Here is a 22,086-nt window from a genome sequence, read left to right on the forward strand (position 1 = left end):
GATGATGTGTGGTGTTTTATGGCGCAAGGGTCAGGTTAGACCAGAGAGCGCCATGACAGGTGTTAATGTTGACGCTGTATTGTGGATGACATGCACAATGAACTTATCATGGTAGATGTGATATGGCTGTAAAGGGGCCTAAAAAAACTGAGGCTGTAAGTGGAGTAGAATATATAGGTGCTAAAATAATGACGGTGACTGGGATGTGATGTGGGCTATGGCAATGGGCTTTCGTTAAAAGATGATGCAGTAAAACATAACACTGACACCAGAGTTTCAAGAGAGCCCTTGAACGCAGGGCTCTTAGTCGTGTGCTCAAAAGTTGCCTGGCCAGATGATTTTCAGGGTGTCCGTTTCGTCTAAAAACTCTAAGACTGTTTGCAGATTAAAAGGCGCTTCATCGCTAAGAAAGAATGAAGGGAGAAGGGGTAAATTCTCGCGATATGCAGCAGGGAAATACTTTTTCCTCTCTGTTTCTATTGCAGGGCACTGAAGAAGAACATGGAGGACTGTGAGATTATTGCCGCACTTAACACAAGTTGGAGGATCGCCCCCAGTCAAGAGATGAGAGTGGGTGCCGTATGTGTGGCCTATCCATAATCGACAAAGAAGTACTTCCTTGTACATTGCCATTTTCCCATTTATCCAGTTCCCCAGTTTTGGTTTTATTATGTGAAGCTTATTCATTGCTTGTTTATCCCATTCGCCTTGCCAATGATTCCTCAGTTTGCTGCGTAGAAAAGGCTTTAGGTCTGTGGCAGGGATGGGGATGTTTGAATCTGCATCGCTAAAAGTTACTGACCTAGCGCTTTCGTCAGCAGCTTCGTTGCCTTTTATACCTTTGTGACCAGGTACCCAGCATATGACAATCATTTGATTGCGCATATATAGGGAGCACAACAGAGTGTACAGCTCACTAAAAACTGAGTTTTTATATTTTCTTGGTCTAAGTAGGGCTCTGACTACACTTAATGACTCTGTATATACAATAGCCCTAGCAAGTTATGTGAGCCTTATGTTTTGAATTGCCGATAGTATAGCGTAGGCTTCAGCTGTAAATATACTTGTGTGTGGATTTAGTGCTCCGGATACTGAAAATGAAGATCCCAGAGCTGCGTAGGAAACTCCTTTAGAGGACTTGGAAGCGTCTGTATAATATTCTGTACAGGAGTACTTCTCCTGAAGTTCACGAAAATGGAATTGTATATGTGCTTCTGGTGCCCTCTTAGATATTTCTACAAAAGAGACGTCGCATTCAATGGTCTGCCATTCCTATGGTGGGAGCAGGCGAGTGGGTGCCATTAGGACATTCTCTGGGACTAAGACGCATGTTTCTTCTGCCAGTGTTGTCAAACGAAGGCTCAACGGAGGTCTAATGGCTGGGCGGTTACGAAATAATCTGGCTGTAGACACTTCATGAATAGATGAGTGACATGGATGCTGAACGTCTGATTTGCCCTTGAGAGCGTAGGAAAAATTTAAATGTGTCCTTTGGAGATGTAATGACCATTCATTGCACTCCACATACAGGCTTTCTACGGGACTTGTCCTAAAAGCGCCTGTAGCCAGGCGTATACCCATGTGGTGAATGGGATCTAGCATCTTCAAAGCACTAGGCGCAGCAGGGCTATATACTATTGCTCCATAGTCAAAGCGGGAGCGTATAAGGCTTTTGTAGAGGCTCAAAAGGCATCTCCTGTCACTTCCCCAAGATGTGCGGGACAAGAGCTTTAGTAAATTCATTGTCTTCAGACATCTCGCTCTCAGATATTTAAGGTGAGGGACAAATGTTAGTTTAGAGTCTAAGATGATTCCTAAAAATTTATGTTCGTAGCTGACAGATAGCCGTTGTCCATTAAGATAGATAGCAGGGTCAGGTAATATACCTCTCTTTTTCGAAAATAGAAGGCATGTGCTTTTTTGGGGGTTTAACTTGAATCCATTCTCGTCAGCCCACTTAGATTTTGGTTTAGGCCAAGCTGTATATGTCGCTCACAGATAGAAATGTTGCATGATTTAAATCCTATCTGTACGTCATCCACATACACTGAATAAAACACTGTTCGCGGTATGACGCTACAGAGGGACTTTATTTTTACGATGAAGAGCGTGCAGCTCAGTACACCACCTTGTGGCACACCTGTTTCCTGCGTAAATTGACGAGATAGCACTTTACCAACCCTCACACGGAACGTACGATTAGAGAGGTAGCTTTGAATCAGATTCAAGAGATTGCCTTGGACACCCATACAATCCAGATCCCGAAGAATTCCAAAACGCCAGGTTGTGTCGTATGCCTTTTCCATATCTAAAAATACGGCGAATAAAAACTGCTTGTGCACGAAGGCATCTCGGATATTCGCCTCCATGCGGACAAGGTGATCTGTCGTACATCTACCCTCCCTAAAACCACACTGCAAGGGGTCTAGTATTTTGTTACTCTCAAGATAATGAATTAGGCGTCTGTTTACCATTTTCAGAGTTTGCATAGGCAGCTTGTCAGGGCTATAGGCCTGTAGCTGGAGACCGAAGTTGGATCCTTGCCCTCTTTGAGAATAGGAATGACGACTGCTTGCTTCCAGGCAGATGGAATGTAACTGGCAGAGAATATGGAATTAAATAGTGATAGTAGTGTTTTGTGTGTTTCGGCGTGTAGGTGTTCTATCATCTCATAAGCTATTCGATCGCCTAAAGGAGCTGATTTATTGCAAGAGTTCAGTGCAGCCTGAAATTCCACCATGGTAAATGGCCGGTTGTAAGGTTCATTTTTATTCCTTTCCGGTTCAGAGGCTGTCGTTCCGCTTGTCGCTGATATCTTAGAAATGTATCTGAGTAATGGGATGAGCTCGAGATGTACTGGAAATGTGCCCCTAGCGAATCCGCTTGGTCCTCAATAGTGTCACCTTGTGTGTTTACTAAAGGTAGAGGGTGAGTTTGGCGGCCTTTTATTTTGTTGACCCTATTCCAGGCTTTCCGTTCGTCTGTATATGAATTGACGCTACTGATGTATTTTTGCCAACTTTCCCGTTTGGCCCGGCGGCGTGTTCTTCTACCTAGTGACTTTATTTTCTTGAAATTGATAAGATTCTCGGCAGTTGGAGATTCGCGAAGGTGACTCCAAGCCCTATTTTGATTTTACGGGCTTCTTTGCACTCCGCATTCCACCAGGAAACACGTCGCCTAGTGGGTGATTCATTTGAATCAGGGATACACAGTGACGTCGCACCAACAATAAATGCTGTCAGATATGCCACGGCGTCATCAATAGGAAGTGCAGAGATGTCTTCCCAGGTCATGCGGGTGAGTTCTTTATAACGCTTCAAGTCAGCTGACTCGACTGTCCAGTGGGGGACGCATGGGGAGCATCGATCATGTTTTGTTGATTTTATGACAATTGGAAAATGGTCGCTCCCATATGGGTTTTTAAGCACGTTCCACTCTAGATACGGAACGAGCGTACCAGATGCAGTGCTCAAATCGATCGATGAAAACGTTTTGTTTGCCACGCTATAGAATGTAGGCTCTTTATTATTTAGTAAGCATGCACCTGTAGTGAAGGGGAGGCTTTCTACTAGGCGTCCCCTGGCAACCTCCCCAAAGGGTGTTGTGTGCATTGAAATCGCGGACGACAATATAAGGTTCGAGCAGTTCATTAATGAAGCTTTGTAATTCCGTTTTTGAAAGATGGCAGTTCGGGGGGATGTATAGTTAGCAAATTGTTACTAGTTTATTAAACAATATCGCACGGACTGCAACTGCCTCTAGGGGTGTTTTAAGCTGTAATTGCCGGTATGCAACACCCTTATCTACAATTATTGCCATACCGCCAGACGAGGCAAGGGCGTCGTTGCGGTCTTTTCGGTATATGGCATACTGCCGGAGAAAGTTCGTGTGTGAAGGATTAAGATGTGTTTCTTGGACACACAGCACCTTTGGACTGCACTTGTGTAAGAGTTCCATAATGTCGTCTATGTTATGGAGTAAACCCCTGACATTCCATTGTATTATCTGTGTATCCATAATGTATGTGGTTTGTGCTGTGTGTCTAAGAAATATAGATTATCTCACGAGACCTTTCCAGGCCCCGTGAAACGAGATCTCTCTATCTTCCGGACGCGCTCGAGGGTGCTGCGTCGTTCCTTGGGTGTCTAAGACGCCAGGTTTGTGCTCGTATCTATCACCTCGTCTGAGGCGGTGGATACTGCCCGCGGAGCGCGTCACTTTCGTGGGAGTGGTGGGCCGATCTGCACCGGCAGTGGCCCTGGGTTCAACAGGCCCAAAGGTCTGCTAGCCCTCATTTGCGGGAGACGGAACAGCGCTGGCTGTTCCAGTCAGGGGGCGAATGGCGTGACCGCCGTCACTCTCCGAGTGACTTGGGCGGCTGCCGAACGATGTGGCGCTGCCCCCCGGCGGGCGACATCGGTGTAAGAAGGACTGGTCTGATTGTTGGTATAGAAACGTCTGCGTGCCTCTGGGAAAGTCAGATTTAGTTTCAACTTGAGTTCTATTATCTGTTTTTCCTTTTTCCACGAAGGGCAGGATCGCGAGTAAGCAGGGTGGTCTCCTTCACAGTTGGCACAGTGGGTTGCTGAACTGCAAACGTCAGAAATGTGTTCGATGGAGCTACACTTGGCACAAGTAGCACGCCCTCTGCAGGTTTGTGACCTGTGCCCAAAATGTTGACACTTAAAACATCGACGCGGGTTTGGAATGTATGGTCTGACACGTAGCTTGCAGTAACCGGTCTCGATTAACTCAGGAAGAATGCTGGTTCCAAAAGTTATGATTATATGCCTAGTTGGTATTTCTTTGTCATCTCGTCTTATTTTAATCATTCGCAGCTTGACAACGTTCTGTTCTTACCATCCTTCTAGTAATTCGCTTTCACTAAGTTCGAGAAGGTCATCTTCCGAGACGACCCCGCGCACTGTATTCATCGCCCTGTGTGGGCCTACTGAGACGGGAATGTCCCCAAACGCTACAAGCTTCGAAAGTCTGTCGTATTGTTGCTTGTCGCGAACTTCTAGAAGGTCACCGCTTCCAATCTTTGATACATTGTAACTTGGGCCTATTGCTTCAGTGAGGGACTTGGCTACAATAAAAGGTGATTTCATTCGGACTGTCTTAGTTTCGTGTTGACTGTGAACAACGTGGTATTTCGGAAAGGACTCTTTAGGTTGCATAAAGAAGATGAATGGTTCATCGTTCCGCCCCCTCTTCAGGGAGCGATAAGGCAATGAGGGAAAAGCGCTTGCCATACAAAGTTTGGAAATTCGGCGGCGATGGTGGCCACCCACCACCGAGCCCAACAAGGGGACGCTACAAGGTCGGGAGAATACCTACAGACGCCAGCCATGCATCACCGCTATAACCTAATATAAAATACCCAGGTTTGGATAATTACTCCAGATTAACCCTTGTCGCCCAGAATACGGAAGTGAGAAGAAGTGATAAGGAGACAGGAAAGAAAAACAGCGAGAGAGAAAGCAAAAGATTGAAGAGGGGGACAGGGAAAGGTGACTGCCGATTTCCTCCAGGTGGGTCAGTCTGGAGGTGCCGTCTATGTGATGCAGAGGCCGAAGAGGTGTGTTGCCTCCGCCGGGGGGCCTCAAAGGACCAAACACCCAGCATCGGCTCAACCCCCACGGGTCCCCCTTCCTCCAGACACGGCTAAGCCGCGCACCGCTACACGCGGGAGCGGCCAAACCTCGTGTGCTCGGTGTACGTGGTGTCGCAACACACCAAACGCCTGCTGACGCAGACGCCCCTGCGGGGACAGTGACCCACTTGTTGCCAAACGTGGATAGCGGGAAAGGGCCAAGTAAGTCCAAGTCAACGCAAAAGAATGGGGGCTATGTTGAAAACAATTTTTTTTTACCCAAGATTTGTTCAAGCGTTGCTGTACCTTTCTCTCGTACACGGTAAGGTCACAAGATTTCAGGCCTACTTGCGCGTCTTCTGCGCAGATGGAATGGAAAAACGGCGCAGAAATCATCGACGCTGATTCTTAATATAAGCTAATAGCCGGAACCAACGAAGAAACGAACGAGCGAGTAAGCATTAGACAGTTAGTTATAGTGAGAGCCTGCCATCTTCCTCCATCCGGTACCTTCCCACCACTCGGTTGATCGAGTGCAAGCACCCTTTTCCTCGCCATTCCGCGACGAGCGAGCGAGCGACAGCCGCAACTCTTTTGTCCATTTCTTCTCCGACACTTCCTTGACTGAGTGCACACGGTATATCCTCGCCTTCCCGAGACGAACCAGCAAGCGACAACTTCAACTCGTCCTTTCTCCAGTTCCTCCTCGACAGTCACTTCACCGAGTGTGCGCACCGTTTTCCTCGCCTTTCAGCAACGAACAAGCAAGTGAAATGCTCCCGTCTTCCTCCAGTTTGTTCCCACAAATCGCTGAACCGAGTTCACGCGCGATTTTCCTCGCCTTCCCGCTACGGACAAACGAGCGACAGCATCAACTCTTCCTTGCTCCAGTTCCTCCTCGACAGTCCCTTCACCGAATGTAAGCACCATTCCCCCCCCCCCCCCCTTCCGTGACGAACGAGCGAGCGACAATATCGCCTCTTTTTTTCCTCCATTTCCTATTCGACAGTCGCTTGACCTAGTTCACGCGCCAATTTCATCGCCTACCCGTCCTCCAAGTGCCATCCTCCCCTCCCTACATTTCCTTCCCGACACTTGTTTGATCGAGTGCATGCAGCATTTTTGCTTTCCCTCTGCGAACGAGGTAACGGGTGCCTACCGTCTTTTTTCCTCCTGTTCCTTCTCGACACTCGCTTGATCATGTTCACACGCCATTTTCCTCGTCTTTCCGCGACGAACGAGCTAAGGACATCCGCCCGTATTGCTTACTACAGTTGCAGCCGACAAGACGCTTCACCGAGCGCACGTGTCCTTTACCTCGCCTTCCGCAACAGACAAGCGAGCAACAGCGCCCCTCTTCCTCCAGTTCCTGCCCACCACTCGCTTGACCGAGTTCGCGAGCCATTTCCACCACCTTCCCACGATGAACGAGCGAATGACAGCCTCTCCTCTTCGTCCAGTTCCTTCTCACCACTCGCTTGATGGAGTTCACACGCCGTTTTCTTTGCCTTCCCGAGATGAACGACCGAGCGGTAGCCTCAACTTTTCCTTCCTCCAGTTCCACCTCGACAGTTGCTTCACAGATTGCACGCGCCATTTTCGTCTACCCACGGCGAACGAGCAAGCGGCAAGTTAGCCTCCTCCTTAGCTCCAATAACTGCCCATCAGAGGCTTGACTGAGTCCATTCTCCCTCTTCCTCGCCATCCCGCGACGAACATGCGAGCGACATCCTCAGCTATTCCGTCATCTCGTTACTGCCCACCAATCTCTTGACCGAGTTGACGCGCCATTCTTCTCGACTTTCCGTGACGAACACGCGAGCGACAGCGCGCACACTTTCTTTCTCCAGTTCCTGCTCGACAGTCGCTTGACCTAGTGCACGTGCCATTTTCATCGTCTTCGCGCGACGAACGAGGAAGCGCCAGCCTCCGCTCTTCCTTCCTCCGGTTCCTCGATGACACTCGCTTGACGAAAGGCACGCAGCCTTTTCGTCGCCTTCCCACGACGAACAAGCTAGAGACAGCCTCAACTCCTTCCTCCACTTCCTGTCAACCATTCATTTGACGGAGCCTCGGCAAGCGCTTGATCGATTGCACCAGTCCTCTTTCCTCGCCTGGGCAGGCACCACTGTTGGAAACAAGTATTTGACGCTGATTTCGAGCACTGGGTATGTGCGTGTCACTCGCTCTCTGCTGGTCTTCAATAACGCTCTTTCACGTAAGCTTTATTCACCGCGTATGTGCCAGCAGGTGTGTGCCACTTTTCAATGAACATCTCTGGCGACAAAATTTATAAGTACGTATGTGTCACTGTAAATGTGGCGCACTACAATAACGAAAAAGTTGCCTTAAATTTGTCCTATACTGAGCGAAATCGAACCAACGACACAAAAGTTGCTCAAGGACAGAGACCAAACGCATTGTCAGGTTGTTCCACTAATTCTCTAGGTAGGTGGCACTTTACTATGAACGCCATTCACATCAAGGTTTAACGTAGCTGCGCCATGAATGCACTGTGTGTGTGCCGCTCTTCAATGAACGTCTCGCCAAATTGGATCCCTGAGTGTGCCATTGAGCATGCGGTAAGCAAGAGAACTATTCTCAGCGTTGATAGGTATGGGCGCGCCACTTTTTTGATCTCTGAGGCCACGCAAGACTTCTGGGCAGCATGGTGATAGCAGTGCGCTCTAAAATAGCGATAGAAATGCCGGGTTGCCGCATGACGCGTTTCTCAGAGTTCCACGCACCAGTGGGCCGTGATCTGGTATGCCACCCCTGGCTTCGCGGCGGTGGTGTTAGGTGACGTGAGCGTTCTTAGGGAAGCGCGATAGAGGAGCCCCACTGCATGCAGCACATGTATGTACCTCGTACATGACTCGTTTCGATTAATATGTTGTCTGGTTACATTGATTTATTGTTAGCGCATTACTGTCGGTAGTCATCGAGAGGTGGCTTCGGCCGATTCATTAACTAAACAGGCATTTACTAGAGGTTGGAAGCAAGCTTTCTGTAAGTCGTCCTCTTATATTGCAATGGCAGTCTACGGAGATAGTGTTATGGGTATCAAAGTTACCGGTGATAATGTATGGTTCTAGGAGCTGGCCTCTGAGGCTACAGAATTCTGCTCTAGTGAACCGGTAATTCGGTGATACGTAAATAGAACAGATGGTCACGAACTGGTCAAACTGAATCGGTGTTATCGAAAATATTACGCAACTTTAAAAATTCACCTGTTGCAAATGCCTTAATTCAAGTCATTGAGCTCGATTACTCACAGAGACGGATATTACTTGCTTAAGTAGCCGATATATGCAGGCAAATAATTAACACTAACTCATTAATTAGCTTCTTATTATTTACTTATTGCACATATTGCAATTTACGAATTCTGCACGGTGAGCTTGAAATGAATTGCCAGAATGGCACCAGCTAGCAGATATGTGCAATGAAATTCGGCGCAAAAATGCATTGCGGTTCCCCCCCCCCCACAACTAAGGTTAAAAAAAAAAAAGCTCTTCATGCATCGAAGCACAAAAATAACTGCAACCCCCGTGCTCTTCGTCCAACACTTTGGAAAATTATATCTGTATTGATCCTGGGACATTATGTGTAGTCACTCTGTAGTAGAGAACAGTAGATTGGTAAACGTTTTGCCCTGTTTTCGGAGTGAATTCGTTTTCATGGCCACGAATCTCATGCATGAGTTATCGGCAGACATTTATTCATTGTCATTAAGAATCATAGTTATTTAAGCATAGTGTAAGTTGCTACAGATTAATGGCATTTTATTAATTACAACCACTAGTGAGCGCGCCCGTAGACTGATCTTCCAAGTAGTATTTTGCTGTTGATCTTCGATATGCTTATGCACAGAAAGAGGGCGTTGACGGTTCATGCCTCAGACAACTGTGCTAGTGTTCGTAAATTAAAAAAAAGTACGATAGATACAATTGACGAATCCCTCGAAAAAGTTTCTCGACAAACACGAGGAGGCGGTCAAAGCACTAGGGGTCAGATGCGATAGTCCAGAGCGCTACGTTTCTGGAACGGCTCCAATTACGTCGTTGGACAAACTGAATAATACCGACACTGAAGGTCTGCAGCGGCTGCACTCCGCAGCATGTTATAATACAAGCTAACTACTACGTCCCACCATGGTGGCACATAACAGGCTAATTAATGTCTGACAGTGGAACTGCAGGGGACTTCATCGTAAAAGGAATGTCCTCCTACAGTTCATTCGCACGCACCCGGAAAAGCCAATTGTCATCCTATTACAAGAAACGCTCACAGATACGGTCACCCTACCGGGCTATAAATCGCATAACCAATATGGTGATCGGAAGAGGGGCATCAGCGCATTAGTCACCAATCACGTTCATTGCCAACGATCTCAATCTTGAATGCAATAAGGCTGAACACTCGCTCGGTGAAATCATCCCCGGCGGACAGTTAAAGACCAGTATGTTTAGTAAAGACCAGCGTTTGATTCTGTCGAAACTTCAACAGTCATGGAGGCATTGCGGAATCAGGGTGTAGACGAGCCGTATGTAAAAATACTGGAAGATATCTATAGCAGCTCCACAGCTAACGTAGTCCTCCATAAATAAAGCAACAAAATCCCAATAAAGAAAGGCGTCAGACAGGGAGATACGGTCTCTCCAATGCTATTCACAGCGTGTTTACAGGAGGTATTCAGAGACCTGGATTGGGAAGAAGTGGGGATAAGAGTTAATGGAGAATACCTTAGTAACTGATGATATTGCCCTGTTTAGTAACTCAGGGGACCAATTGCAATGCATGCTCACTGACCTGGAGAGGCAAAGCAGAATAGTGGGTCTAAAAGTTAATCTGCAGAAAACTAAACTAATGTTTAACAGTCTTGGAAGACAACAGTAGTTTACGATAGGTAGCGAGGTACTGGAACTGGTAAGGGAATACATCTACTTAGGGCAGGTAGTGACCGCGCATCCGGATCATGGGACTGAAATAATCATAAGAATAAGAATGGGCTGGGGTGCGTTTGGCAAGCATTGTCAGATCATGAACAGCAGGCTGCCATTTTCCCTCAAGAGAAAAGTGTATAACAGCTGCGTCTTACCATTACTCACGTACGGGGCCGAAACCTGCAGGCTTACGGAAAAGGTTCTACTTAAGTTGAGGACGACGCAACGAGCTATGGAAAGAAGAATGATAGGTGTAACGATAAGGGCTAAGAAAAGAGCAGATTGGGTGAGAGAACAAACTCGAGTTAATAACATCTTAGTTGAAATCAAGAAAAAGAAATGGGCATGGGCAGGACATGCAATGAGGAGGGAAGATAACCGATGGTCATTAAGGGTTACGGACTGGATTCCAAGGGACGGGAAGCGTAGCAGGGGGCGGCAATAGGTTAGGTGGGCGGATGAGATTAAGAAGTTTGCAGGGACGACATGGCCACAATTAGTACATGATCGGGGTAGTTGGAGAAGTATGGGAGAGGCCTTTGCCCTGCAGTGGGCGTAACCAGGATGATGATGATGATGATGATGATGATGATGATGATATTTATACATAAGGTATACAGTACAGCCAAGGACCTAAGGCAAAGATGCGCGGCAGTTGTCAACAGGGCTACTAGCAAGGCCAATACATTTCAACTCCTGGTGGCCGGAGAATTCAACGCTCCGCATCAAGCATGGGGGTATCAACAAGTTAACCGCAAGGGCGGTGACCTATGGCAAACTACCGCCAATAATAACCTCACGCTTATAACATATCCGGCTTTTCCGACTAGGATCGGCAACGCCTGCTCTAGGGATACCACGCCTGAACTATTTTTCATCAGAATGCAGAGTCGGCCTCTTGGTCCAACTTCCAAATGGACCCTGGCAGCTATCACGATATGCTGGCCACCTCCGTCAACGTGAGAAGCGGGGACCTCAAACAGTTCACTATTACAGACTGGGAATACTTTCGCAAGGTTAGCGAAGAGCGAGCACAAACACATGACTCAGCACATAGCCTAGAGCTGTGGGCTGAAGAGTTAAAAGAGGATATCTGTGCGGCGACAAGGAACGTCCAGACTGAACTGGAGGTGGACAGGATGGATAGCCGCCTCGCTCATCTTCTAGAAGCTAAAACCTCGCTGTGGAACAGATGGAAAGGGCATAAACTCAACCGAAGGCTCCGAGATAAGTTCGCAGGGCTAAAAGAAACTATAGAAAATCACTGCCAAATCGTGAGCAGACAACAGTGGGATGAGGTCTGCAATTCCGTGGATGGCTAGATGAGAGTTGCAGCTAAAACGAACCTACTCAAACATCTGCTCGATGATACCAATACCAAGTGAAACCAAAGACAAGTGATAGCGAAGGTTCTAAACGATGCATAACAATCAGAGACAGTAAAGGTCGCACTCGAAAGACTCGCTCGCAAGTACCTGCCACTGGGGAACTCGAGTGACGAAACCTATCCGCCCTACAAAGGCTCATCTTGTTCCGAGCTAGATAAACCCTTCAATCCATGTGAAGTAATGGAATCCCTCCAGAATGTAAATTCTGGAGGGATTCCAATGCCAGGTAGGCCCCTGGTCCCGATCGCATCCCCAACCGGGCCCTCAGAAACCTGGATGACGGCTCCATACTATGGTTGACAGAAGAGATCAATGGAATATGAGAACGAGGGGTTGTCCCGGAGTCCTGGAGAATGGCCTCGGTCATCCTCATTCCAAATCCTGGAAGACCCCCGAGTCTCTCAAAGCTCAGACCCATTTCCCTCACGTCCTGCGTGGGGAACGTGGCGGAACATGTAATACGTAATCGCATTTCCATGTACATCGAGAAACAAGGATTGTTTGCGTACAACATGATCGGCTTTCGTCCGGCCCTGTCAACGCAGGACGTGATGAAGCTCATCAAGGGTCAAATCATTGACAATACCACAAGAGATATCAGAGGCATCCGCTAAGACGCCCTGACATGTAGAGGGCCTTTGACAATGTACCCCATGCTCACATTCTCAACTCCATCTCGGAGCTTAATTTCGGTGACGCCTTCCACAGATACATGAGCTCGTTCCTCAGAGATCGCAAGGCCACGCTCATAATCTGCGACCTCAAGTCGGACAATTTCAGTTTGGGCCCCAGAGGCACGCCACAACGAGCGGTAGCCTCACCGCTACTTTTTAACATCGTCATAAAGAAACTATCGCAACGGCTCTCCAACATAGAAAGGATCAAGCATACGCTCTACGCTGATGACATGACAATATGGTGCACCGGAGGAAGCAAAGGAGCTGTTGAATTAGGCTTACAGGAGGCCGTAGTTCAAACAGAGATGAACCTGGAAAACACGGGGCTTAGATGCTCCCCGAGCAAATCTGAGCTCCTCCTCTACACTCTACAGGCCGTTCAGGAGAGGTCCCAAACCTAGAGGCTGGAGACCGTTGTCTGAAACAAACATAAAACTCTACACTAAAAGCAGCTGTACCGTACCCAGAGTAGACGCCATTCGGGTCCTCAGCATGTTCATCGAATCCAATGGCAGTAACAATACGACGCTCAAAAAGCTCACAGCCAAGACTAAGAACATGATCAGACTTATCAACAGAGTCTCGATTAGGCGTGGACGCCTTTACGAGGACAACCTCTTCAGGTTCTTCCACGCCTTCCTCTTGAGTCATATAGATCATGTGGCAGCCATGTACAATTGGCATAACTCCGGGAAGAGAAGATTAAACACGCTCATCAGAAAGAGTATCAAAAAGTACTAGGCATTCCGCTACCGGAGAGCACGGAGCTCAACCCTATCCTCATGGAAGAGCGGAAATATGAAATCTAAGAAGATGAAAGGAACAACATGTCACGATCCACCCGAGTTCGTGAGCAAGGGAGGGCTCGAGGCACCCTCAGATAGAGGGACGCTCCGCAGCGTGGTGGTGCTGAACGATGACTGACTGCCGAGCAGCCGTGCTCTTCAGTGTTTATTGCGGTGCGCTGACCAATGTTGCCTGCCGAGCTTAGCAGGCCACCGAGCTTGGCGGCGAACGAACATTATGCCTGAGGGGGCGTCACATGCTTGCTACACCCCCTTACCCCCAGTTTGTTTGTTAAATAAAGACAAACGGCCATGTTCAAAATATGAGGCTCTGCCTCCACCCTAGCTGGGTCGACGCTGCCTGCTATCCAGGGGAGTAACGGTCCGGTGGCCTCCGCAGTCGAGTACTCCGCCTGGGCACCGGTGTTGATGGGTTGGGTGTGGCAACGCCGGGTGCTACCTGAGCCAGCCTCGCTCCAACCGGAGGGTCCGTAGTGGTCGGCCTCGTGAGAGGTGCTGGGCTCGACACCGGTCCAACGGGTGCCGCACCACTGGCTGCGGTTGCCGCCTCCGAGGTGGGCGGTGCTCCGCTGGAAGCGACTGGTGCTGCCACTAGTCCTCCTGCGGGCTGGAACTCAGAAGTGGCAGTCGAGGGAGCTGGCCAGGTCCCGAGGCGAGGCCTGACATGGTCAGCGTGTTTGTGCCACATGGCCCCGTCTGGCATGCGGATGAGCAGCGATGAGGCGCTGGCAGGAGACACCACCTGTCTGGCAGACCAGAGTGGGCCGGGACGGAAGTTCCTGGCGAAAACTGCAGCTCCCGACTCCGGCAAAGGCCCGAGACGGCACCCTTGGTCAGCAGCCTGTTTCTGCTTCAGCTGCTTCAAGAGCACTGTGCATCGGAGGTCCGGATGCAAGACGTCCAAGGGTGTCTCGACCATCCCACCCAGCAGAAGCTCACATGGGCAAGGCCAGTGATATCGTGGGACGTGGTCCGGTACTGAAATAGTATCCGGACAATCTGCGTCCGGAAATCCCCAGTTTGGTTCTTCTTGAGCTTGTCTTTGATGGTTTGCACCACCCGCTCGACTGCACCATTTGAAGCAGGGTGGTACGGCGGAACCATCATCCGCCGGATTTGGTTCTTCGTCAGCCAGGCCAGGTACTTTGTGCTGGCGAACACAGGACCATTGCCGGACACGATGACATCCGGCAACCCCTGGGCGGCGAAGACCAGTCGTAGCGCTGCAATGGTTGCGCCTGCTGATGGAGTGGTGACAGGTAGAACCTCTAGCCACTTTTAAAGGCGTCCACAACCACCAGGAAATAATGGCCTTTGAAGGGTCCCCTAAAATCCACATGTAGGCGGGACGAGGGTCTCTGTGGGAACGGCCAGGGGGTGCTTTCCACATGACGCGAGGCTCGCTGATGCTCCTGGCAGATTTGGCAGCTCTGCACCACATGCAGGCTGGCTTCCGGGCACTATGGCAGACGAATACCCAGTGCATGAATCCACTTTCGGCCTAGCAGCGTCAGCGACGACCCTTTTGTTAAGTAAAGGGGAAGGGTTGCCTCCCTGTCGCCAAAACGAACGCTGACCTGTGCCTGACCCTGGACCTGGGAAAGTTGCCCGGAGGAGCTGCGCAGCATCAAGCCCGAAGCCTCGACGGTTACGCCGGGGAAAGTGCGCTTGAAGAGTTTCCCGGCCATTACTGACAAGCTGTCGCCTGTGTCCAGCTCCATGGAAATGGGGTGCCCACAGATTTCGACGGTCAGCATGTACGGCGGCGCAGACGACGGTACAAAGCGTGTGTGCCACATGTCGAAAATCGGCGGGTTCTCGGCCACGACGTGTAGCCTGGACGTGGAAGAACTTGAGCCTGCTGCCGCACGCCCCCGCCGCGTACGCTTGCGACGGCTACCCTGGCCGCGGGCTTGTGTGGTACCTGGGCTTGAATCAGGCTGCTGCTTGCTGTTCGTCCTCCCGCTTCGGCATACACGTGCCAGGTGCCCAGTTTTCCCGCACGTAAAGCATTGTGCTTGAGAGAACTGGCACTGTGAGGGGGAGTGCGCACCACCACAGCGACCGCAGGTACTGCCCTTTGTCCTCAACTCGTTGACCGCCGCTTCCCCCGACGGTGAGCCAGTCGCACCGGAAATCTCGGCGGCGTCCTTGGCGGCAGCTTCCATTGCCAGCGCTGCCTTCACGGCATCGTCCAGTGAGGGGTTGGGAAGCTCCAGGAGTCGCGTCTGCATGGCGGTGTTGTTGATGCCGCAGACGAAACGGTGCTGGAGCAGCGAGTCCAGTTGGTCCCCGAAGGCGCAGGCGCTCACTCACCCTCGTTGTGCAGCAACGAACGGCCCGAGTGTCCCTGCTTCCCGGCGGCTCCGGTTGTTGAAGCGGAAACGCTCCATTAGTGTGGACGGTGCTGGGTTGAAATGCGAGCGCAGTATGGCGAGCAGCTCACGCAGCGTCTTAAAGGGACACTAAACGTGAATATTAGGTTAACATGGACTGTTGAGATACCATCACAGCAACCTCGAAATGCTTGTCTCGTGCGAAGAAGAGACTTATTTTAAGAGAAAATGCGTTCTGAAGCGTCCGCGTACCTCTAGCGCAGTTCAAATCACCCGCCCCCGATCGAGGAGTATTGACGTCATGGTCTCATAGTGACGTTGCGCCGTCGGTGAGTAAAACGGCTCCCGCAGACGGCGCTACGGCTTTTCTGCACAAAACGAAAACGCGCGGTCAGAAACAGAGCCAACAGCAGCGCGAAAGCGGAACTATGTTGGTTAGCGGAAGGGAAAGCGCACGACGATAAGCTGGTTCTTTATTTTATGACGCCAACTTCGACGCTCGTTGCAATGGATGACCCTGACGACACATTAGCTCGTGATGCTGGGCTCGAGTTCAGCGATTTAAGCACTGATCAACGTCATCTGCTGTTGAGGGCTCGCGCTGCCGGCGTCGTGGCGTACTACTACGACGACGACCTGCTTTGAAAGGCACTTCACGCGACTTCAGGAAGTCGGCGCTGAACTCGTAATCCTCTGGACGAAACTGCGGCGAGCACACTACGTGATTTTGGGGCTCTTTGCCAGCGCGCTGTGGCAGAGGTACGGCACCTAACCACTTCGAACGGAGACGTTCACTCGTTGCCACACAGTGATAAGTAACGTTGGATACGCCGCTGCAACTCCCCTTGGCCAAGTTCCGCGGGCCGTTCGCGCATCCCACGACATCACATGGACGTGAAATTCTCGCTGCTTGTTCCAAATGCAAGTTTCGCGAGCCAGCAGGACCACCGCAGCACGACGCGATAAAGAAACAACTGAAACTCCAAAGCGCGCGCGGGGCAAACTTGAGCGCGCAGAGTCAAGCGAAAACGAAACCTTTCGATCACCCATACTACTCAAGAGTAACGTCAAAATGTAATTTTTTTCTTAGAATCGAATAGAAATAGACAAGTAGCATTTTGTTCCGTCTTGTAATCTAATGAAATGATCTTTTTAATACGAGTAGTTGAGTACTAGTGACAAATTATGATGAGAAGTGCTTTCGTCATCGGGCTGGTACCGGTATGTCGCTGGGGGGTCTCAAATCGTGTCGTGCATTTACCTCAATTTCTCGGTTACTAAAGCTCTGTTTGCGATTATATTGACGCCTTAGACGTTCTAGAGCATTGCTTTATCACTTTAGCTTGACTTTCTGGTAACCTTTAGTGTCCCTTTAACGTGCGGAGTGGCTCACTTGACAAGGTCGAGCAAGAGGCTGAAGACACGGGTCCCGCAGCTGGCCAGGAAAATGTCCCGCTGTTTGGCCTCGGGTGTGTCGTTTGCCCGGAAGAACACGTGGACTTGCTCCTCGTAAATTTGCCAGGGGGACCCATCTCCCTCGAACGGCTCGAGCCTTCCGTACAGCGGCATGGCGGCAGCAAAGGGGGCAGTGTTTCGCCGGTCGCAGCGGCGTGGGACGCTCCGTGGGTACTCGCCGCGAGTGTCACGAGGGTCCCACCTTCGTCGCCAGTGTCACGATCCACCCGAGTTGGTGAACAAGGGAGCACTCGAGGCACCCTCCGATAGACGGACGCTCCGCAGCGTGGTGGTGCTGAAAGATGACTGACCGCTGACCAGCCGTGCTCGTCGGTGTTTATTGCGGTGCGGTGACCAATGTTGCCTGCCGAGCTTAGCAGGCCACCGAGCCTGGCGGCGAACGAACATTATGCCTAAGGGGGCGTCACATGCTTGCTACACAACATACGAGTCGCACCATTTCTCCATATTGTTCATCCTCAACACAGGCGGACGCGGGGCAAGGGCCCTCGCCCTCCTCAAGGATACCAAAGACGATCCCTACTCGGCATGTTTTGTCGACGCAGTGGAATATGGACATTCGTCAAAGTTTTTCATTGCCCTCATCGATCACAACGGACAGATAGTGAATACTGCTTCCCTGAAGTGCTCAATACCAACCAGAGCGGACCAGGTCGCAATTGATATAGCACTCCTACATAACAGCATATCACGAATCTTCACTAATTCGAGATCGGCGGTCAGGGCTTTCGCTTCAGGTTCCATCGCTGAGGAGGCTCACAAGATTCTCAAGAACGAGATAATCTCCCGCACACCATCACGTGGTTCCCGGCGCACCTCGACCCCCAACTTGACACCTTTCCCGATCTGAATGACATCGCCCACTCCCAAGCGCGCGCACTAGACCACCGCGCGGGAGCATAGTCGAGCTCTGACTCCGGGGTTCCCGAGTTTCTGGCCAGTCTCACTACTTTCAGCGAAATCACTACGCACTATCACCTGGGTAGAAGTACTTATCCCCCCCTGATAGCAAACTGGCTAGACCTCTGGCGTCCAATTACGCACGCTTCAGACTAAGTCCTATCCAAACCTGGCCCTTTTCCATACAACCACTCCTGAGGCTTTTCGCTGTACTTGTCCCGACTGCGGGGTTTGCAATCTCGCACACACGCTCTGGCGATGCCCCTCGTTACAAGGACCTAATTGCATCACGGAAGAAGAATGGAGCTCTGTCATCCAGAGCTCAGAACTTTCACGGCAAACTTGAGCTGCCCAGAGAGCCCGCGATGCGGCAGTTAGGCTCGACCTACCAGTCCTCACGTGGGAGTAGCCGCCCATCTCTGCCCTAGGGCAAAGCTTCTCAGGACCTTGTAAATAAAGTTCCTTGTCTGTCTGTGTGTGATGCGCGGACATTTCTATTACTTTCAGAAATGCTACAGATCATTCGAGCGCTTACTGGCGACCATTTGGGCCATGAAATTGGGTACTATACTGACGATGAAATGTTGCAGAGGTGATATTTTGTAGGCTGTGTTGGCAAGTCTGTAACACCAGAATTCAAGAACTTTGCTTTTTCGTTATTACAAGCCTATCACAATAATTATGCATCGTCACTGCACTTTTTTTTGAGAAACACATATTTAATGTTACTCTTGGGAAATGGTGCACATCCCTAACGCAACTAGGCGTTCGGCTGTCTGTATGAATGTATGTTGGAAACAACAGATCAAACGTCGCGCGGATGATTTTTTATACTCTCTAGCAATAGTAATACGTTTTGTATTAATTATGTAGTACAGTTGCTAATAGCGTTATGCTAAATCTGACGAAGGCTTTCTATGTGAAAGTTCTCTTTCATACACCTTTCATGGACAGTTAAAGAACTTGGCGTCGTAAGCGTTCTCGTGGCGTTTGAGCATATAGTCACTGTAGTAAACTGTGGTTGTTTTCATTTTTAGAGGTGCTCCTAGTGTTTTGTAAATGACTAAGCGAACCAGGCCCAACGGCACTGGAGTATCGTCCCTTCATAACAGTATATTAATTCAGTTTTTGTTCAACCTGTCTAAAAGTAAAGGACCCTGGTTCACATGGTTTATATTTAAAGCGAACTTTTATGTGCAACGCCAAAGGAATTGTCTAGCTTCAGGGGTCGCGAATAGCAAGTAAATTGCGGAAAGGGCGCCGCGATGTCAGGTATTTGCCTGGAAAGCTGACAACGGAAACAACCATAAAGAAAATGCAATCTGGCTTACCGTCATTGAATGTGACTACGGCACAGTGTTTGTCCGGGTCATGGTATTGAAAAACGTATTTTCTTGAATCAGTCCGTTCTGGAAAACAACGCGCACAGTGAATGATTGAATTGGAAAATTAACCATGTACTTAAGCTCCACAAAAATTATTTCCCATTAAACTAGAACACCTACTTAAAATGACAGATTTAGCGGGTCACCACGACGTGCATATTCATTAGCACAATCATCACCCTGTTTATTGTTCGCTGCGTACAAAAGGTGACTCATATATTCAACATAATTGATGGCAGAGCGGGGTTAGATAATTGATTTTGAGCGTTTCATAAGCCCAGAACCTTAAGCGGTACGCTAACCAGAAAATGCACGTGTAGCTGTTCTTTAGCTGCATGCAGAGGTTTGTGTACTACATCCCCTTGTCCCACCGTCGCGGGAATGTAGGACACGTACGCCTAGACCTGAACGACCATGTACTGGAACATGCATCGACATAAATGCGGGAGTAGGGAGCAATCCAACCGTTTACGCTGCTCCAACATGTGTGCACCCAATTCAGTGCAGTGGAGAATCCTTAGGTGGTACAAATATTAATGAGAAATTCACGCGAGATAACTCACGCGAGATTACCCCCCAGTGTATGACAAGTGGAAGCGGAGATACACGCTACTTTATTATGATGAACATTGATTCTCATCCCCTTTGAAAGGGGGCGGTGACAAATAGTCATCAAGCCTGCTTGATTTAATCAACCATATTGTACATGTATTCTAGCATATTTTTACACGTCTGCATACTCCTTTTTTCCACAAAGCTTCTAACCAACCTTATATCGCTACCTATGCCTATAGCATATCCGGTCGTATCAACTTTTTCCCTGCCTTTTTTCTACCAATGCTCTGAAAGTCTCGTGCTTATCTCGACTGGTGACGGGTCTACGCTTCTGTCTACTTTAAATTTACGCGTTCATGGAAGCTCTGCTTTACCTACGCGTCTTTGGATTTTCGCTGCAGCATACACATGCTTGAACTTGTTGCGAATATTTGCTCCGGTATGTTATTGCCCTTAGGCAACCAGCTCGAGCCTCCAATAGCAAGTCACTGACCCTTGTGTTATCAAAAAAATTTTCCGTTCTGGTTTATTTCTTTCCATTCTTCTAAATCTCAATGCCCTTTATTGTTTCCATTCTTCGTGCGCAATTCATTGTCTCTATTTATATGACTTTAATTGTGATGATTTCTGGATGTCAATTTACAGTTTCAATTACCCTGCACTTGGTTGCTGTATTCCTGGACCTCTTTCTTCATTTTGTCTCCGCGCTTTGGAGGTACAGATGCTCCTTTCCAGATTCCACGCACTTTTTCCTACGTTTATGTATACACCGAAGCATTCATATTGCTTCAATATTCGTAAGATTTGGTGTTGAATTGACACCAAATAATTGTGCTGACTCACTCCCACACCTCTCCTAGCCTTCGCACATCTCCCCGCCCTTCCCCTTTTCGTGTGAAAAGTGGGTTTGCGCCATCCCCGCCTTCCTCCTTTGCGGGCACGAGAACGCCTCCCCCCCCCCCCCTTCCCGCACGCACCAATCCACCATCCTTCTTGGCTCACCCTCACGTGATTTCCCTCACACCAACAGCATACAGCGAGGGGTTGCGATCTTATCGCACTTGAAATTTATACGGAACTTCACGGCGACGCCGATGGCGGGATTTCCTCTGGAGTGGCCATATTTCTCTAGAAGTAAAAGAAAAAGCTTCCTAACCAAGTGTTCCAAAGCGTTATACGGTCTTTATGTGCAATGTTTACAAAAGGCCTAAAAGAAGTGCACTTAACACCTAGCCAACATTTCGAGCAATTGAGGATGCACTGTTAAGCGCAGTGCGTGGTACGAAGTTCTCATTCAGTTTCTCCGGCGTCCTGTGCGCACTAAAAAGGCAGATTGTTTATATTAAGGGAAATGAAGAGGTAAATGACGGATAATGTTTGTTGGGTAAACAAAATTGATTTGTCTTCTATTACAACTGTATTCAAATTTATAGTGTAAACATAAAATAATTACTATGTTGGAAAAGCGAATTGCCAATTTTTGTGATTCGTATTGTCACGTAGTAGTGACGGTGAAGAAGCCAGCAAAACTGTGATTGACGACACTAGCGTTTTGACGTATTAGTTCTGCGGAAACCCGCAAGATGGAGAGAAGTAATTAATAAGGGGAAAATGAGACGTCTACCCAATCGTAGCAATTGCTACATAGGAAGCCCATACAGGTTCCTCGAATAAAAAGCCTCGCAGTTAAAGAAAAATTCGTCATGGTCCGGGAATCCAACCCGGGACCACCACCTCTCCGGGGCAGCCGCTCCACCATCTGAACTAACCAGGCGGCAAGCAAATAGCAGGAAGAACTCGAACTTGTCAACAACTGGAGGCAAAGGGAGTGAAGTAATTAATAAGGGGAAAATGAGACGTCCACCTAGTCATTGCAAGGTAAATATGCACGGCAGTGAAGATTCCATAGGAGCCCATACGTTCAAAACATGACGGTTCATCGACAGTTGATGGGGCTTAGCGCCATCTGTATGTGGAGAGAACACTTTCGGCGGAAGAAAAAATAATGTGACGCCACG

At 49.1% G+C, this 22,086-nt stretch overlaps 1 long non-coding RNA gene across 1 annotated transcript in view; it reads right to left on the minus strand.

The window, feature by feature from the left end:
• The window catches only part of LOC140215962 (uncharacterized), a 70,955-nt gene that overhangs the window by 4,951 nt on the left and 43,918 nt on the right, over positions 1-22,086 (minus strand). Inside the window, exon 3 of the long non-coding RNA XR_011892576.1 lies at positions 19,460-19,537. This is a non-coding gene — a long non-coding RNA (uncharacterized lncRNA). The remainder of the gene's footprint in view (positions 1-19,459; positions 19,538-22,086) is intronic.

This window comes from Dermacentor andersoni, chromosome 2 (assembly GCF_023375885.2).
Source record: "Dermacentor andersoni chromosome 2, qqDerAnde1_hic_scaffold, whole genome shotgun sequence".
NCBI lineage: Eukaryota > Metazoa > Arthropoda > Arachnida > Ixodida > Ixodidae > Dermacentor > Dermacentor andersoni.